The following is a 17,678-nucleotide window of genomic DNA, read 5'->3' as shown; positions in this document are numbered from 1 at the left end:
CGCCAAAACACGCCCTCCTTGACCTGCAAAGGCAGAATGGTGTTCCCCTACATTGCCTCATATTCAACGTTTCCACACGTTGGAACTCCACGATCCATATGTTGGACCAACTGTATGAGCAGAGGAAACCCATAACCAATTTCTTGATGATGCAGATGGAAAGGATTACTCCCTGGTGTAACTTTGACATTAGACAGTGGCAGCTCATGAGTGACACCTCCCGTTTCCTTTGAGGAGGCCACTTTGTTTGTCAGTCGCCAGGACTATGGGATGAATGATATCATTCCACCCCTTCATGTCCTGGAGGGGATCTTGGTAAATCTGACTGGCAAGAGGACAGAAGACGAGGTGCCTACATCTCATGACCAGCCTGTGGAGGCTGAACTGGCACAGGAGGACATAAACGCCCAGGAATTTTATACACAAGGTGGTTTATCTCCCCAAGTGACAGGGGAGAAGCAGGAGGAGCTAGAGGGCATCAACAAAGATGACACAGATGACCCCGAAAGACTGTGGCAATATGCAGTGGAGATAGAGACAGGGAGTCCATCTGAGTTTCTTGTGGAAATGGCCTTATGCATGTTGAGTTGCTTGTGTAGTGACAGTCACATTATCACCATTTGACAGAGACATACTTTGTAGTCAGTTGGTCGCTGTCTACGTGCGCCATTGCCCATCCTCATGAAAGTCTAACCGGGGGGACCCTTTGAGTTCATGCTCCACTACCATGGCTGCTGGGGGGGTGGGGGGGGGGCAGAAGCAGCACCAGCTCATCAGCAGCAACTTAAGTCTTGAGTCTCTGATGAGCAGTTTTCTTCAGCCGCCTACTGAAGACACTACCTAGAAGCAGCAGGACATGGAGGAGAACCTGAACCAACAGGTGGTGGCATACCTAGACTGCACCCTGACAAGTCTACCTGTCCAGTAGTGTGGCATCAGAGCGGGTGTCTAGTGCAGGGGGTGGCATAGTTAACCCAAAGAGAACTCACCTTTCAACACAAAATGTTGAGAGACTAACCTTTGTAAAGATGAGTCAGGCGTGGATAAACCAGGATTTCCAGACACTAGTGCCCGATGCCGCAGACTAGATCATTCTGGCAGTAATGTTCTGACTGTGGTGTGCTGCCACACTGGAACAATGTGACAAATGGCCAGTTACATCTGCCCACGTGCTGCAGCCACTATTCTGATGCTCTAACCCGCCTGATGCCACATGCCTGATGCTTCTACTGCCATCTGCTCCCACTGTGATCTGCCACCATCTTGTGCTGTTACTGCCACTGCTGTTGCCCCTCCCCCCACACTCTGTTTCATGGCACTATTGTGACTCTTCATGCTATTGCCACCCTCACCAGTCTGTTCCTGTGCCACTATTGTGACTCTTCATGCTGTTTCTACTCTCACAACTCTGATCCAGGGCCACTATTATGACTCTTTATGCTGTTGCAGCCCTCACCAGTCTGTTACAGGGCCACTAGTGTCCCTGTTTGGCCATGTTGACATCACCATTTATTTGTCCATTTTTCTGATATGTCAGAACAGAAAAATAACAAAAAAAAACCTGTTCCTCTTGTTTGAGCATCTATAAGACCTCTATCACACAGTTAGTATTTTGCATCAGGTTTTGAGCATGATTTGGAAGCTAAAAGCTATAGTGGGTCCAAAACACAGAAGAAATGCAAATATTTCTATGACATGTAATCTTCGCTTTGGACCCACTCCTGTTTTTACCTTGCCAATACTGATCAAATACTGAGATAAAAAAACTGACCAAATGCTAACCGTGCGATAGAAGCCATGCATGCAGGACTTCTTTTTCATCTGAATAAAACTGATTTCTGGCACACAAATGGCCAAAACTCATGCAAATTGAGCATGATGCCTCTATCACACGGTCAGTATTTTACATCCGGATTTGATCATGATTTGGAAGCCAAAACATTTCATCTCTGTTTTGGACCCATTTCTGTTTTTTTTGCCTTATAAATACTGATCAAATGCTGACCAATTACTGATGGTTTGAAGGCGGATGCTCAAAATACAGGATCCACCTGTTTTGGGTTGTTCTTCTGATAGATCAGAAAACTGGAATAATAAATAGTGATATGAACACAGTCTTTCTGCTGACACCCTCCCCACAGTCATGGGGCCACTACTTGAATCTTGGACCAATGCATGGTTAAGTCCTCTCTGAATAATTAGACTTGACTCTAACATTGACCTGTAAGGCTGAGTTCACACTTCAGTTTTTTGGTCAGTTATTTTCATCACTTATTGTGAGCCATATTCAGAACCCAAGCTTACTCTCAGATTAGGTATCATGAATAGATATGAACTTGTTCTGTGTTTTTTTACCCACACCTGCTTTGGGCGGACAATAACTGATGAGAATAACTGACCAAATAAGTGAAGTGTGAACTAAGCCTAATAGTGACGCAAAGTCACTCTACAGCTAACAGAAGGGATTCAAAAGCATGTGTTTGCACTGCCGCAACATGGATTAAAATAACCTTTTTTCTCTCTACTACTTTATTGGTACTGCCTCCATGTCCTTATTTTGTTCCACTGAACAGTCATTGGGACACAGGACCTGCAGGGTCGTGCAGCGCTTTTTTTTTTTTTCCTGGAGGCTGCTGTATGCTTTTCTTTTGGTTTAGCTAGGGATTAGTTAGGACTGTTGGTGTCCTGCACGATGATGTGCACGTCCATATATGAGACTTGCCTGTCATACTGAAGAACAGTAACTGTTTCACTACCAGAAAAGACTAACTATAAATGCTGCATAAGATACACAGTTGTATGAATTTATTTGTAACAAAGCAAATTTCTTGGAGAAATTTGGCAAAGTGACTGAATTGAATTTCTGAAAACTTTGCTCACCTCTAATCAAAACCTTTGATGTGTCACAATGACATATCAAAAGTTTGTTTAACTACAGGTAAACATTAATTTGTGCAAAAATTGAATTTAAGGGACAGTGGTATGAGACAAAATAACATCCACAGGAATGCTAGGTTCACAGCAGAAAATTGCCTAGACCATCACACTGCCTCCACTGGTTTGACTTCTTCTCATAGTGCATCCTGGTGTAATCATTTTAAAGGTAAGTGACACACACCCAGACATCCACATGGTATAAAATAAAATGTGAGCCTTCATACCCTGGCACCTCCTTTCATTACTCTATGGGCCATCTTTGATACTCACAGGCCTATTGTAGGTATTGTACTTTTAGCAGTGGACAAAAGTTAGTATAAACACGTGACCAATCTACCATGAACGTCCCACAAGATCTGCCATTTAGAGATTCTCTGACACTGCTGTTGCCCTCGGCAAAGTTGCTCAGATATTACACTTGCCTATTTTACCTGCTTTCAGCAATTCAGCTTTTAGAACTGTCTGTTCATTTGCTGCCAAAAATATCCCACTCTGTGACTAATGCCATGGTCACTAGATAATTCAAACCAGCAACTCAATCAGTAGAATACAACAGCACAGAACAGCTGTAGACCGATCCCAAACACAGCAACATATTGAGCTCTGAATATAAAGAAAAATCACTAAATGAATGCTTAGCCTAGTTCATTTAGGATGGGTTAGTCTTCCTTTAAATGTTCATACCGTTTGTTTCCCTGTTTGTTCAGTACAGGGTATAATTCTTTGTTCATTTGTTTCCAGGTTCCATGTATTCCTAATATTATGTTCTAGGCAATTTTGTTGTGTCGATGTAGAGTGGAAACTGTTGTCCTCCTGCCTTTCATTGCTGCCAACATTGAAGTCTGTTGATAGTGTTTCCCTTACTGTTTGCTGAGTTTGGTTCATCACTTGTCTTTCACTGTCTTAAGCTACTTTCACATTTGCGGCAGAGGATTTCGGCCGGCAGTTCCGATACTGGAACTGCCGGCCGGATCCGGCAATCCTGATGCAAACAGATGGCATTTGTCAGACGGATCCAGATGCGGATCCGTCTGACAAATGCATTGAAATACGGATCCAGTATTTAATTTTTTTGCATTTTTAAAGGTCGGCGCATGCGCAGACCGGAAAACCGGATCCGTTTTGCGTGAACACTTAATACCGGATCCGGCACTAATACATTTCAATAGAAATTAATGCCGGATCCGGTGGTGGTATAGATGTGGTTTAATTATAAGGATACATTTATGGTTTTAATACTTTTTTTTTTTTCTGTTAGAATTACAGCATTAGCAATACATAAAGCTTTATATCCAGAGTAAATACAGAATTTTTCAAATCTAAGGCACATGTTTTAATAAGAAAAAATCTTGATGAAAAGCCTTTGCTTTTAGTCCAAAATTTTCTTCAGTAGCCAAGGGAGTATGTGGTACCTTCATGTTACTAAAGGCTCTATCTCCGGCTATATAGCAGCAAAAGAAGTCACAGTTAGGCTCCATTCACACGTCCGCAAAATGGGTCCGAATCCTTTCCGCAATTTTGCGGAATGGGTGCGGACCCATTCATTCTCTATGGGGACGGAATGGATGCGGACAGCATACAGTGTGCTGTCTGCAGCCGCAATTGCGGAGCGCGGCCCCGATTTTGGGTCCGCAGCTCCGCAAAAAGATAGAGCATGTCCTATTCTTGTCCGCAGCTTGCGGACAAGAATAGGCATTTCTATGGGGGTGCCGGGCTGGTGTGTTGTGGGTCCTCAACACACCACGGACGTGTGCATGCAGCCTTAGGGGCATGGTCCGCTATGGAGGTCAGTGTTAAGGGGCAGATTGCTGTAGAGGCCACTGTTAAGGTGATGGGGTGTTTCGGAAATCACTGTTAAGGAGATGTGGTATTGTGGAGGTCACTAATAAAGGGGTGGCTGCTGTGGAGGTCACTGTTAAAGAGGCGAGCCGCTGGGGAGATCACTGTTTAGGGGGTGCAATGCTGTAGAGGTCAATGTTAAAGGGCCAGGCACTGTGGAGGTTACTGTTAAGGAGGCAGGGGACTGTGGCGGTCACTATTAAAGGGTCAGCCGCTGTGGGGGTCACTTTTAAGGCAGCAGGGTACTGTGACAGTTACTGTTAAAGAGAATGGTGGAGGTCACAGTTAAGGGGACAGTCCGCTATGGAGGTCAGTGTTAATGGGCAAGGTGCTGTAGAGGTCACTGTTGGGGAGCGGGGTGATGTGGAGGTTATAGTTAACAAGACAGGGTACTGTGGAGGTCAAATAAAGGATCGGCTGCTGTGGAGGTCACTGATAATGGGGTGGGTGCTGTGGAGGTTACTGTTAAGGGGGCGGGGGACTGTGGAGGTGACTATTAAAGGGGCAGCTGCTGTGGAGGTCACTGTTAAGGGGGCAGGTTATTGTGGAAATCACTGTTAAGGAGACGGGGTACTGGTGTGGCCGCTGTGAAGGTCACTGTTAAAGGGGCGGGCACTGTGGGGGCCAATGTTAAAGGGGTTGTCCGGGTTCAGAGCTGAACCTGGACATACCCTTATTTTCACCCAGGCAGCACCCCTGATGTTGGCATCGGAGCATCTCATGCTCCGATGCGCTCCCTTGCCCTGCGCTAGATCGCACAGGGCAGGGCTCTTTTGTTTACAATAACACACTGCTGGGCGGAAGCTTCCTGGCTAGGGCAGCACTAAAGCCCGCCCATCAGTGCCTGTGACATCACCAAGCTTCCTGGCAGCCCCATGGAGAGCCCAATACATCACCGGCACTCTTGAAAATGCCATGAACTGCTCCAATGCTCAAATCAGAGGGGCTGCCTGGGTGAAAATGAAGGTATGTCCGGGTTCAGCTCTGAACCCGGACAACCCATTTAAGGGAGCAGGGGACTGTAAAGGCCACTAATAAAGGGAGAGCGGGGTACTGTGTGGTCACTGTTAAGGCAGCTGGGTACTGTGAGGTCACTGTTAATGGAGCGGGGTACAGTGGAGGTCACTTTTAAGGTAGCAGGGTACTGTGGCAGTCACTGTTAAAGGGGCAGTCGCTGTGGAGGTTCTATTAAGGGGACTGTAACCTATGGTCAGTGTTAGGGGGCGAGTGCTGTAGAGGTCACTGTTAAGGGGGCAAGCCCCTGTAGAGGTTACTGTCAAGGGGATGGGGTGCGTGGAACTCACTGTTAAAGGGACAGGCTGCTCTGAAGGTCAAAGTTAAGGGGGTGGGCTGCTGTGATGGTCCCATTTTAAGGAGGCAGATGTCACAGTCTCTGTGTGGTTTACTGTGACACGGGTTCCATGTTGCTCACTTTTGTGCTTTGGTGTACTGGCTGCAGTTAATGCCGTGTATGCTGGTTTCCAGAGGCGATGTGTAGTTTTGGTAGCCTGTGTGTGCTTTGCTCCTTGTATGCTTGTTCCTTTTTCCTGTCTGGTTATTGTGGAGTTAAGGTCTTGGTCTGGGTGTGGATTCTAGGTGCAATTTAATCCTGTTGCTGTAAGCCAGGGAGTCAGTTGTTCTCCAGCCTTGTTGGGTGCTGGAGCTATGCACCTTACCTGGGTTTCCTTCTGTCCAGTCTTTGTGGCCACCTAGTAAGACAACAAGGTCGACTGGTCTTCCTGCATTTCCTGGTTCTATGTCTGGTGTGGGTTCTATGTTCTGGGTTGGTGTTTGGTCTGTGACTGCCATGAGTCGTCTTACATGGAGTCCAGACATTTTCATGTATGTGTCCTGTCTAATTGCTTGTTCCATGTCTGGTCTGTTACTGCCTTGTATCGTCCTGCATGGAGTCTAGACATTTCCCTGTCTGTGCCTTCGCTGAGAAGGCTCCTGGGTTCTCCGGAGGAAGGACAGCAAGTGGCAAAGTGCAGCGGGACCATTCTGGAGGTGCAACCAGTGAGCCTCGGCTAAGTTCATCCCTACCATCTGGGGCTCTGTGAAGAACGGAGCGCACTCGGTTTCTACTCTCTGAGTTTGGCACCAAGTAAAACCAGTGCACTTGGTCCAGTGGTATTTCTTGCCACTGGTTCCATACCTAGATGGTCCAATTTCCTACTTACTGTTATTTCTCTGTGTATGCTTGCCTATGTGTATTCTTCGTTGAGATGTTCTAGGGGTCAGTTGGACCCTCGCTAGAACATGAGAGCAGGGCACTGTGGGGGGGCAGTGTTAAGGGGTGAGGGGACTGTTGAGGTCACTGTTAGGGTGCATTCACACGTCAGTATTTTTACCTTTCCAGATAAACGTTCCTGTTTTTTGCGGATCCGAAAATCTGGATGACATGAGGATGCTTTTAGCATGTCATCCGCATTTTTGACGGATCCATTGACTAGAATGGGACGACGGAACGCAAAATTGGACAAATAGTAGGACAGGGTATATTTTTTTCCAGGATCTGAATAACGGAACCCACGGAACGGAATCACGGAATCGGAGAGCACCATGAGTGCTGTCCGATTATTTGCGGATTCCATTGAAAATGAATGGATCCGCATAACGTTCCGTTTTTAATCGGAACGGATGCGGAACACCAAAACGGACGTGTGAATGGACCCTTATGGGGATACTGTCGATATCTTTTAACGACACACACAAACATTAAATGAAATAGATTAAATATACCCATGCAAAGTTGGGTCCTTCTGCTAGTAGCTAATAAAAAGAAAAATTGAAAAAAACATTTAAAAAAATCATATCATCCCCATTAAAATGCTTTACAAATCTACAACAAATCTATTTTTCCTGAAAGAGTAGCAAAAAAACATACTCACCTCATCCATTTGCACATGGAAAGACAGTCGCGGGTCATGGGTGTCAGTGACGGCGTCACCCCACCCGGCCAGCGTGATGACATCATCACATCATTGCGCGAGATTTCGTGTGGTTTCTTTAATCAAGATGGCCACGATGGCCTCTCTGCGAGCAAATGGATAAGGTAAGTATGTATTTTTGTCAACCCTGATTAACCCCTGAAAAGCCTCCATTTTAACATCAGATGCTGCCATCAGCGATGAATGCCGCATCTGAGGGATTCAATGATGGGGGGGCGCATGCTAATTCATAATGAACCAAATTTCTTTGTGAAATTCGGCGAAGCAGCCAAATCGAATTTTTCATAACTTTGCTCATCATAGTCTATAACAACCTAATCTAAAAAGTTATCATATTATTTAACCTGCTCAGTAAATGTTGAAAAAGAACAAAAAAAAAAAACAATGCCAGTATTGCTTCTTTTGTTCAACTCACCACCCATAAAACAAAATAAAAAGGGATCAAAGAGTCATATATAACACAAAATGGTACAAATGAAAACATCCACTCATCCTACAAAAAAAAGCCTTCACACAGCTCTGTCAAATAAAGAAAAAGGTTAAAACTCCTTAACCGCCTCACGTCCGCCCATAGGATATAAACGTCCTATGGGTGGACGTCTATTTCTGACAGCACGTTTTAAAACGTCCTGTCAGAAATAGCAGCTGCACGCTAATCGTGCAGCTGCTGATCGGGTTGCCCGCTGTCAGTGACAGCAGGGCAACCCTAAGACAAGGCAGGGACAGTGCCCAGGTGTCCCTGCCTTCACGATCGCTGCAGACACAGCGCTCACCGAGCGCTGTGTCTGCAGAGAAGGAAGCGCTGTGCGCTTCCTGTTCCGGCCCGGCGGTCATGTGACCGCCGGGACCGGAGAGTGCAGGGGCTGTGTGAGGTCTCTCAGAGACCTCGATCAGCCCTGCTGTGAGGCTGTACAGCGCTGGATTGCTGCTGTACAGCCTCTATAGGGGTGCATTTGTCCTGTAACTGGGGCTACTATGTCAGCCCCAGTTACAGGAGAAATCAACTGTGAAAAAAAAAATAAAAAGTGAAGTAAATGTCCCCCAGAGGTCTTGTATGACCTTATGGGGGACGAAAAGTGTAAAATAAAATAAAAAAAAAATAAAGGGTTGAAAAAATAAAATAAAAAAAAGTTTCACATGTAAAGAAAAAAAAAATCCCAAGTAAGGAATAAAAAAAAAAATTAAAAATAGAAAAAATAAAATAAAATAGACATATTTAGTATTGCCGCGTCCGTAAAAACCAGCTCTATAAAAATATCACATGACCTAACCCCTCGGGTGAACACCGTAAAAAATAAATTAAAAAAACTGTGTCAAAACAAGCAATTTTTGTCACCTTGCATCACAAAAGGTGCAACACCAAGTGATCAAAAACGCGTATGTCCCACAAAATAGTACCAATAAAACCGTCACCTCATCCTGCAAAAAATGAGCCCCTACATAAGAAAATCTCTCAAAAAATAAAAAAACTATAGCTCTTAGAACATGGAGACACTAAAACATCATTTTTTTGGTTTCAAAAATGCTATTATTGTGTTAAAGTGAAACAAATAAAAAAAAGTATACATATTAGGTATTGCCGCGTCCATAAAAACCAGCTCTATAAAAATATCACATGACCTAACCCCTCGGGTGAACACCGTAAAAAAAATAAAAAAAAACTGTGTCAAAACAAGCAATTTTTGTCACCTTGCATCACAAAAGGTGCAACACCAAGTGATCAAAAACGCGTATGTCCCACAAAATAGTACCAATAAAACCGTCACCTCATCCCGCAAAAAATGAGCCCCTATTTAAGAAAATCTCTCAAAAAATAAAAAAAACTATAGCTCTCAGAACATGGACACATTAAAACATAATTTTTGGGTTTCAAAAATGCTATTATTGTGTAAAACTTTAATAAATGAGAAAAAGTATACATATTAGGTATCGCCACGTCCGTAACAATCTGCTCTATAAAAATGTCACTTGACTGAACCCCTCAGGTGAACGCTGTAAAAATAAATAAATAGAAACTGTGCTAAAACAACCAATTTTTTGGTCACCTTGCCCCATAAAGTGTTATAATGAATGATCAAAAAATCATATGTACCCAAAAATAGTACTAATAAAACTGGCACCTTATCCCCTAGTTTCCAAAATGGGGTCACTTCTTGGGAGTTTCTACTGTAAGGGTGCATCAGGGGGCTTCAAATGGGACATGGCATCTAAAAACCATGTGGAGTTCCTTATCTTCTGCGCCCTGCCATGTGCCCATACAGCAGTTTACGACCACATGTGGGGTGTTTCTGTAAACCGCAGAATCTGGGTAATAAATATTGAGTTTTGTTTGGCTGTTAACCATCGATGTGTTAAAGAAAAAAATTGATTAAAATGGAAAATCTGCCAAAAAAGTGAAATTTAAAAATTTGATCTCCATTTCCTTTAATTCTTGTGGAACGCCTAAAGGGTTAACAAAGTTTGTAAAATCGGTTTTGAATACCTTGAGGGGTGTAGTTTCTACAATGGGGTCATTTATGGGGGTATCCACTATGTAGGCCCCACAAAGTGACTTCAGACCTGAACTGGTCCTTATAAAGTGGGTTTTGGCAATTTTCTTAAAAATTTGAAGAATTGCTTCTAAACTTCTAAGCCTTCTAACGTCCTAAAAAAATAAAATTACATTTCCAAAATGATGCCAACATAAAGTAGACATATGGGGAATGTTAAATAATAAATATTTTATGAGGTATCACTTTCTGTTTTAAAAGCAGAGAAATTGAAATTTAGAAAATTGCGAATTTTTCAAATTTTTGGGTAAATTTGGGATTTTTTCATAAATAAAGGTGAAATATTTTTACTCAAATTTATGACTATCATGAAGTACAATGTGTCACGAGAAAACAATCTCTGAATGACTTGGATAAATAAAGGCGTTCCAAAGTTATTACCACATAAAGTGAGATATGTCAGTTTTGCAAAATTTGGCCTGGTCAGGAAGGGGGCAAAGGGCCCAGATGGGAAGTGGTTAAATGATGGATACAATAATGATTTTTTTTTCCAAAAGTGTTTTTATTATGTGAAAGTACAGTAGAACAAACAAACCTATTACACATTTGTACCCATAGAATAAACGTAACATTGTTTATGCTGAACTAGTGAAATAGTATGAAATATGTGAAACATTTTTTTTTACAATTTTTTTGTTTCAAATCTGGGTGTGTCCTAAGTCAGTTAAATACCTTACAGTGGATTTAGAAACTTTTTTTAATGGGGCAATCTCTAGTAGCCCTATATACCCCGCAGTTACAAACTGTTTATTTTATTTCTAACTGTCCCCCATAACAGTGACCTCCACAGTGCCCTGCTCCCTTAATAGAAACATCCACAGCGCCCCATCCCTTAACAGTGACATCCACAGTGCCCCACCCTTTTACAGTGACCACCACAGCACCCCTGCCCCTTAACAGTAATCTTCACTGCACCCGCCCCCTTTAGGGTCCATTCACACATCCGTAAGTGTTTTGCGGATCCGCAAAACACTGACACCGTGCGTGTGCACATGGCCGGCACTATAACAGAAAATGCCTATTCTTGTCCGCTATTGTGGACAAGAATAGGACATGTTCTATTTTTTTGCTGAGCCGCAGACCGGAAGTTCGGGGCCGGGGAACGAAAGTGCGGATGCGGACAGCACACTGTGTGCTGTCCGCATCTTTTCCGGCCCCATTGAAAATGAATGGGTCCGCACCCGTTCCCACACCCGTTCCGCATAATTTCGGAACGGATCCGGACCATTCATACGGACATCTGAATGGAGCCTAACTGTGACCTCCAGTGCCCCAACCCCTTAACAGTAACCTCCACAGCTCTCGGCCTCCTTAACAGTGACCTTCCCCTAAACAGTGACCTCCACAGCACTCTACCCCTTTAACTGTGACCTCCACAGCACCCCCTTAAACAAATAATTTCACAGCACACAACCCTTTTACTGTGAGCTCCACAGCACCCACCCCCTTAACAGTGACCTATAACAGTGAAGAAAAATGGAGTTGTTATAGAACCTGGTGTAAAACTGTGTGTATGTCAGTGAGACGAAGACTGAAGGACCTGCAAGCTTCTATTGGCTAATAAAGGTCATGTGATGGTGCCATATTTGCATTTTTTGGAAATGTCTCAAGAACGGTACATCCTAGAGAGCTGAGACCTTTACGAAAACCTTCCCAGACACATGATGTACCTATGTGCCAAATTTGGTGTCCTATGGTTTAGGCGTTTGGATGCCTATAGATGACAGATGGACAGACGTTGATTTTTATAATATATAAGTTGAACTACTGATCTGAACCTTTATTTGAGAACAGACAATATCTAATTTGAGTCACTGGTCACAGTAAAGATAAGACACTTATAAATCCTTACAGCATTATCTATCTTTAAATTAAAAAAAGAAAAAAGAAAAAAATCACCCATCATGACTATCCAATATGTAACTACACACATGTCAAGGGCAACTGATGTTATTTAGTATTAACAAATACAGGAAATTAAAAGAATCACAAATAAAAATTTCCTCATAAAATATATCTTACTGCAATATCTAGATTTGTTTCTGAAGCCAGATGTAGCATTTGTAATTTCTCAATTTCCGTACCTAGTATACTTTTTAATTGCAAAAAAAAAAAATCATTACAAGTTCCTGGAATAACAGTGCATATGAAGTATTACCCACCTCAACTATCTAGATAAAGCTGTTGCTTTGAAACGTATTACAGAGGTTGCCAGCATGTCTGTATGAATATGACTGGAGGGAAAAGAGCCCGAGGAACTGCAATGTGACATAGTTATTAGTGTTGATCGAGCATGCTCGCGAACACCAGGTGTGCTCGAATCAATGTATTTAAATTAATTTAGCATCTCTTTCTGAAAAGTTTCTGCCAGGATTTGAACTCCCAACACCTTGTACATTAGAGGCAAGGACTTTATCGACTCTATAAAGCTGAATGTTAAACTGTGTCAGAAAAACCTCATAGAAGTTTCTGATGTAGTGAGTATTCCTATTCAGCAGAAGACTTATTTTATATTTCTGTGCAGGTTAACATGTAGCTGTATAATGTAGTGGTTAACATCCTTGCCTCTAAAGGTTGGAAGTTCGAATCCCGGCCGAAACATTTCAGAAACATGTATATATATATATATATATTTATTTATAGGTATTTCAAAGAAGAGGCAGCACTCCAGGATAAGGTGAAAAACGACCCGCTTTATTTCCCCTGTGCAACGTTTCAACTGCTCATTGCAGTCTTTCTCAGTCTTTCTCAATTGGTGTCACAGCATCTACATTTATACCCATGATGCTGGTGGGTCAATTAACAAAGTAATTGGTAATAGCATAATCAACAATGTACAAATAGTGAGTTACATTAAAAATTTTCATGATCATATGTGCATTCATTTATATATCATGTATCAAGATCACAATCTTTACATACATAGTGACATCTCATAGGCAGTTTTCAAAATTCACAAATAAACAAACACTGCCCAATACATAAAGTGCCTCGTGCTTTGTGCTTAATTATAATGAACACCTGTAAGTGCTAATTGTGCGGTCAATGGCCGCATGGTTAAAAAAAAAAAACTTACACAGTGGAGTGTCGTGATGGTAGGCGTCTCGGCGTCCCTGGGGCCCCACCGCGCATGCTCGGTATCCCAGATACCGGTGTACACAAAGAGAAGACGCAACCGGAAGTGATGCCAGTCCCGATGCGCACACCAGCATCCCGGCACCTCCCCCAAGGCATGACGAAATGGAGGGCGGCGTCTCCCTGTTCGGCCTCCAGATCACGTGACACGGTCATGTGAATCGTTGCCTGACAACTAGAAAGCGCTTACCCTCAACACCACGTCATCCCAAGGGTCAGTCAGAGCACGGCAATGAGACCTTTATTGGGAACAAAACAGCACAGCAGGAGAATGATCGGATCAGAAACCCTATTCACATGGTTATTGCAGATAATTAGAATATATAAAAGAAATAAATAGATACATAAATCAGGATATGAAATCGTGGATATCGGAGGGTTGTAGTCCTTAAAGGAGACATAACATATATTGTATATTATGGGGAAAAGGGGGTATGGTCTATAAGGACGCACCACTCAGGTGATCATCCCCATATACCCAAAGGATCATAGGGTACAGAGTGTTGTCCACACCCCGCATCCCCACATTCCTCTCCTACCCCCTATACATCTCCTATAGCCATAATTTCCTCCATTCACGACTTATCCGTTTTTCTTTCAATGTGAAGCCATGATTTAAGTGTGAATCCCATTCTCCTGTTCTGGACCTATACCGCCAAGGCGACTGCCACCATTCTCCTCCACCATGAAAATAACTTGAGGAATAGATGAATCCTTTTTGGATCCAAATGATCCTAAAAAAAAAAAAAAAAAAAAAAATGGATGAGATCACCTTATCCTGGAGTGCTGCCTCTTCTTTGAAATACCTACAACAATTTTGACCTTACAGCCTAAGGTCAGAGGATTTTGCACCCGGCTTCATCTGCAAGTAGTGCTGCTGCTCTCTCTTTGTATTTTATTATTGGACTTGTACAGCTTTGCACTGCCACTTTATTCCTTGGCTACAACATGGACCCCCCCTGATGTGTTCACATACACCAAAGAGGATGAGGACAGAATCCTACAGGGCTTGGTGAGTGATCCCCAGTTTTTATCAACTCCCACCACTGTTGATCTTAAAAAACAGTATGAAGCTGATGCCAAAAAAATTGCTTCCATGGACTTGCATCTCATGACATTGGGTCAATATTATAAAGAACATAGAATTCCCAGGGGGATTCGCTCACAATTGAAACCTAATTTATTCCCTGGTGGCTCAGCATGCGCATTGAAGTTTGTGCAGATATCAAATAAATATGCCTTTGACATCATACTGCTTAATTTAGAGTACCTGCAACAAGAATTGGTGGAGGTGAAGGAGAGATATTTTAAAACTAAAACTGCACTTCAGTCACTACTCAATACAGAGGAATGGAATCAGTATGACCAAAATTGCACCCAATATCTGGATAGATTTGTTAAAGATCAAGAGAGTATTAAAAGAAAGAAATGGCTTCGCGACTCAGAGGATTATGCCAGAGGAAGAATATATACCTGGCAGGAAGACGCACAAAGGAGACAGATGCCACCATACCGCTCTGCAATAAAGAAACAACATCCACAACCTAACCAACATCAACAGCAACAACAACAAAACAATATGACAACAGCACCTATATTGGACATTGCATCAGCTTCATCTTTGCCTTTTTTAGGCCAGGGACCTACACTAAAAGAACCAGACGAGGAGGGAGGAAGCATTATAAATGGAGAAAACTTAAAAAATTTCAAAAACCAGAGACCACAGAAGCAAACGACACGTCGCAAAGGGGGCAAACAGTAGGGGTGGAAGAGTCTCTTATCTCCAAGCCAACTGTGGTAAATATGTCTTCAGTTTCACTGTCTGATGCCCAGATTGCCTTATTGTCTAAGGGTTTGTCATTTTGCCCTTCCACAAAGGTCGATTGGTTTCAGCTTGAGGTGGATATGCAGCGCCTGTTCAGGAATATCAAGCTACAAATTTGGTTTTCTGAGCATCCACCTCCAGCTGACCTTAGATCGACTATTGGTGGATCTGAACTCACTCTGGGACGGGTTAATCTGTCTCCTAAGAGTGACTTCATACCACAGATTAACCACCATACAGTTGAAACATTTATTAAGGCTGTGACATTGGATATTGGTGGACTAAAAACTAGGGTCCTTGATACACCTCTGCAACATCCAAATATGACCTCAGCTGACATCAGATCATTGGATGAATTGTGCCATGACAGCAGCCTCACCATAAAACCGGCTGACAAGGGCGGTGGGGTTGTTGTCATGGACACATCCTGGTATATGGGTGAAATTAGGAGACAGCTGAATGATCAGAATGTGTATAGGGAATTGCCAGGGGATCCAAAATTTGAGTACATCAAAAAAATAAAAAATGTTTTGGATTTGGCACGTGATCATGGGATCATTGACGAGGGTGTATATAATTTCCTGCTGATTGAGAATCCACGCACGCCAATGATTTACGTATTGCCAAAAATACACAACTCCCTGACGAATCCCCCTGGGAGACCCATCGTATCGGGTATTGACTCGATCTGTTCACATGTTTCAATCTTCCTGGACTGCATACTCCGCACTTATGCGATTAATACAAAGTCCTATATTAGGGACACTGAGGATTTTTTGGAGAAAATCTCCTCAGTAAGATTACCCTATGGATGTTTGGTGGCATCTTTTGATGTCACCAGCCTTTATACCTCCATAGATCACGAACGGGGAGTTAATGCGGTCAGGAGATGTTTGGAACATAGTGACTATTCAGGAGTGTGTTGTGACTTTATCATTCAACTTCTTAATCTGGTCCTGAGAAATAATTATTTTATGTTTGGGGAGCAGTTTTTTCTGCAATTACGTGGGACCGCAATGGGGTCCAATGTGGCCCCCACGTATGCAAATGTATTTATGGCGTCACTTGAGGATCTTGTCTATGTATCCCACCACTTCGGTCAGGTACTGGGGTTGTGGCGGTACATAAACGACATCTTCCTCATTTGGCGAGGGGACATTGAGTCCTTGGAACAGTTCCACTGCTATCTGAATGATATGGACAGTGAGATTGTTTTTACATTAACACACTCCAATAAACAGGTCCAGTTCCTTGACACAATGGTGTCTATTGTTGGTGATAGATTGTCTACGGACATCTTCACCAAATCTACTGATTGCAATACGTTATTGCGATACGAAAGCTGCCATCCTAGACCCTGTATTGATTCTCTACCGCGCAGTGAACTACTGCGTGTGAGGAGAATCGTACAGGATCCAAAAAACCTACCTGTCAGATATGAACAAATGGTCAACAAGTTTAGACAGAGGGGGTACCCGCAAAAAAATTTAGCGAGACATCTGAAGAGAATTCAGTACCCGCAGGAGGAGGAGGAAAAGAAACCAAAACCTAAACAGATCCCTTTTGTAACAACTTACTCTGAACCAAGTAAGGATATAGCCGGTATATTGAAAAAACACTGGCCTATCCTACAGAGTAATTTCCCTAAGATTGAAACACTCACTAGACCTCCTCTCTTGTCATATAGACGGCCCACCAACCTGAGAGATAGGCTGGTGAGGGCTGATGTTCCTATCAAAAAGAAGGTGAAAACATTTCTTGGTGCAAGGAGGACGGGATGTTTCCCGTGCCTTACATGTGTGAACTGCACTTATATGATTAGGGGGAATGTGTTTACACATCCGGAAACTGGAGCACAATATGACATTCGTCATTATTTGACGTGTGATAGCACGTTTGTTATTTACGTGTTGAAATGTCCATGTGGTCTCCTCTATGTGGGGGAGACCACATGTGACATGAAAACGCGTTTGAATAACCACCGGTTTTCGATAAGACGCAAAAGATTGGACCTACCGGTCCCTAAATACTTTGTGGAGCTTGGCCATACTGAGAAAGACCTCAAATGTATGATTATAGATCAGGTTCAAAGGGGTAGACGAGGTGGCGACCGTACCGTGACCCTCAAACAACGGGAACTGCGGTGGATACATCGCCTACAGTCACTCAAAACTAAGGGTCTGAATGTGGACTTTAAGTGGAACATTATATAGAATGCAGGGTCCTCTTACGCCTCTGTGGGGTTTTGTTTTGTTTTACCAAATTGGTTATGTGACCACCTTTTGGTGTCTAATTTAATTATTATATTTCATCCATTTTATTTCTTTTTCTTTTTAGGATCAATTGGATCCAAAAAGGATTCATCTATTCCTCAAGTTATTTTCATGGTGGAGGAGAATGGTGGCAGTCGCCTTGGCGGTATAGGTCCAGAACAGGAGAATG

This window comes from Bufo bufo, chromosome 2 (genome assembly GCF_905171765.1).
Source record: "Bufo bufo chromosome 2, aBufBuf1.1, whole genome shotgun sequence".
In the NCBI taxonomy this organism is placed as follows: domain Eukaryota; kingdom Metazoa; phylum Chordata; class Amphibia; order Anura; family Bufonidae; genus Bufo; species Bufo bufo.
The sequence above is the reverse complement of the archived record's forward strand: the minus strand, read 5'-3'. Positions refer to the sequence as shown.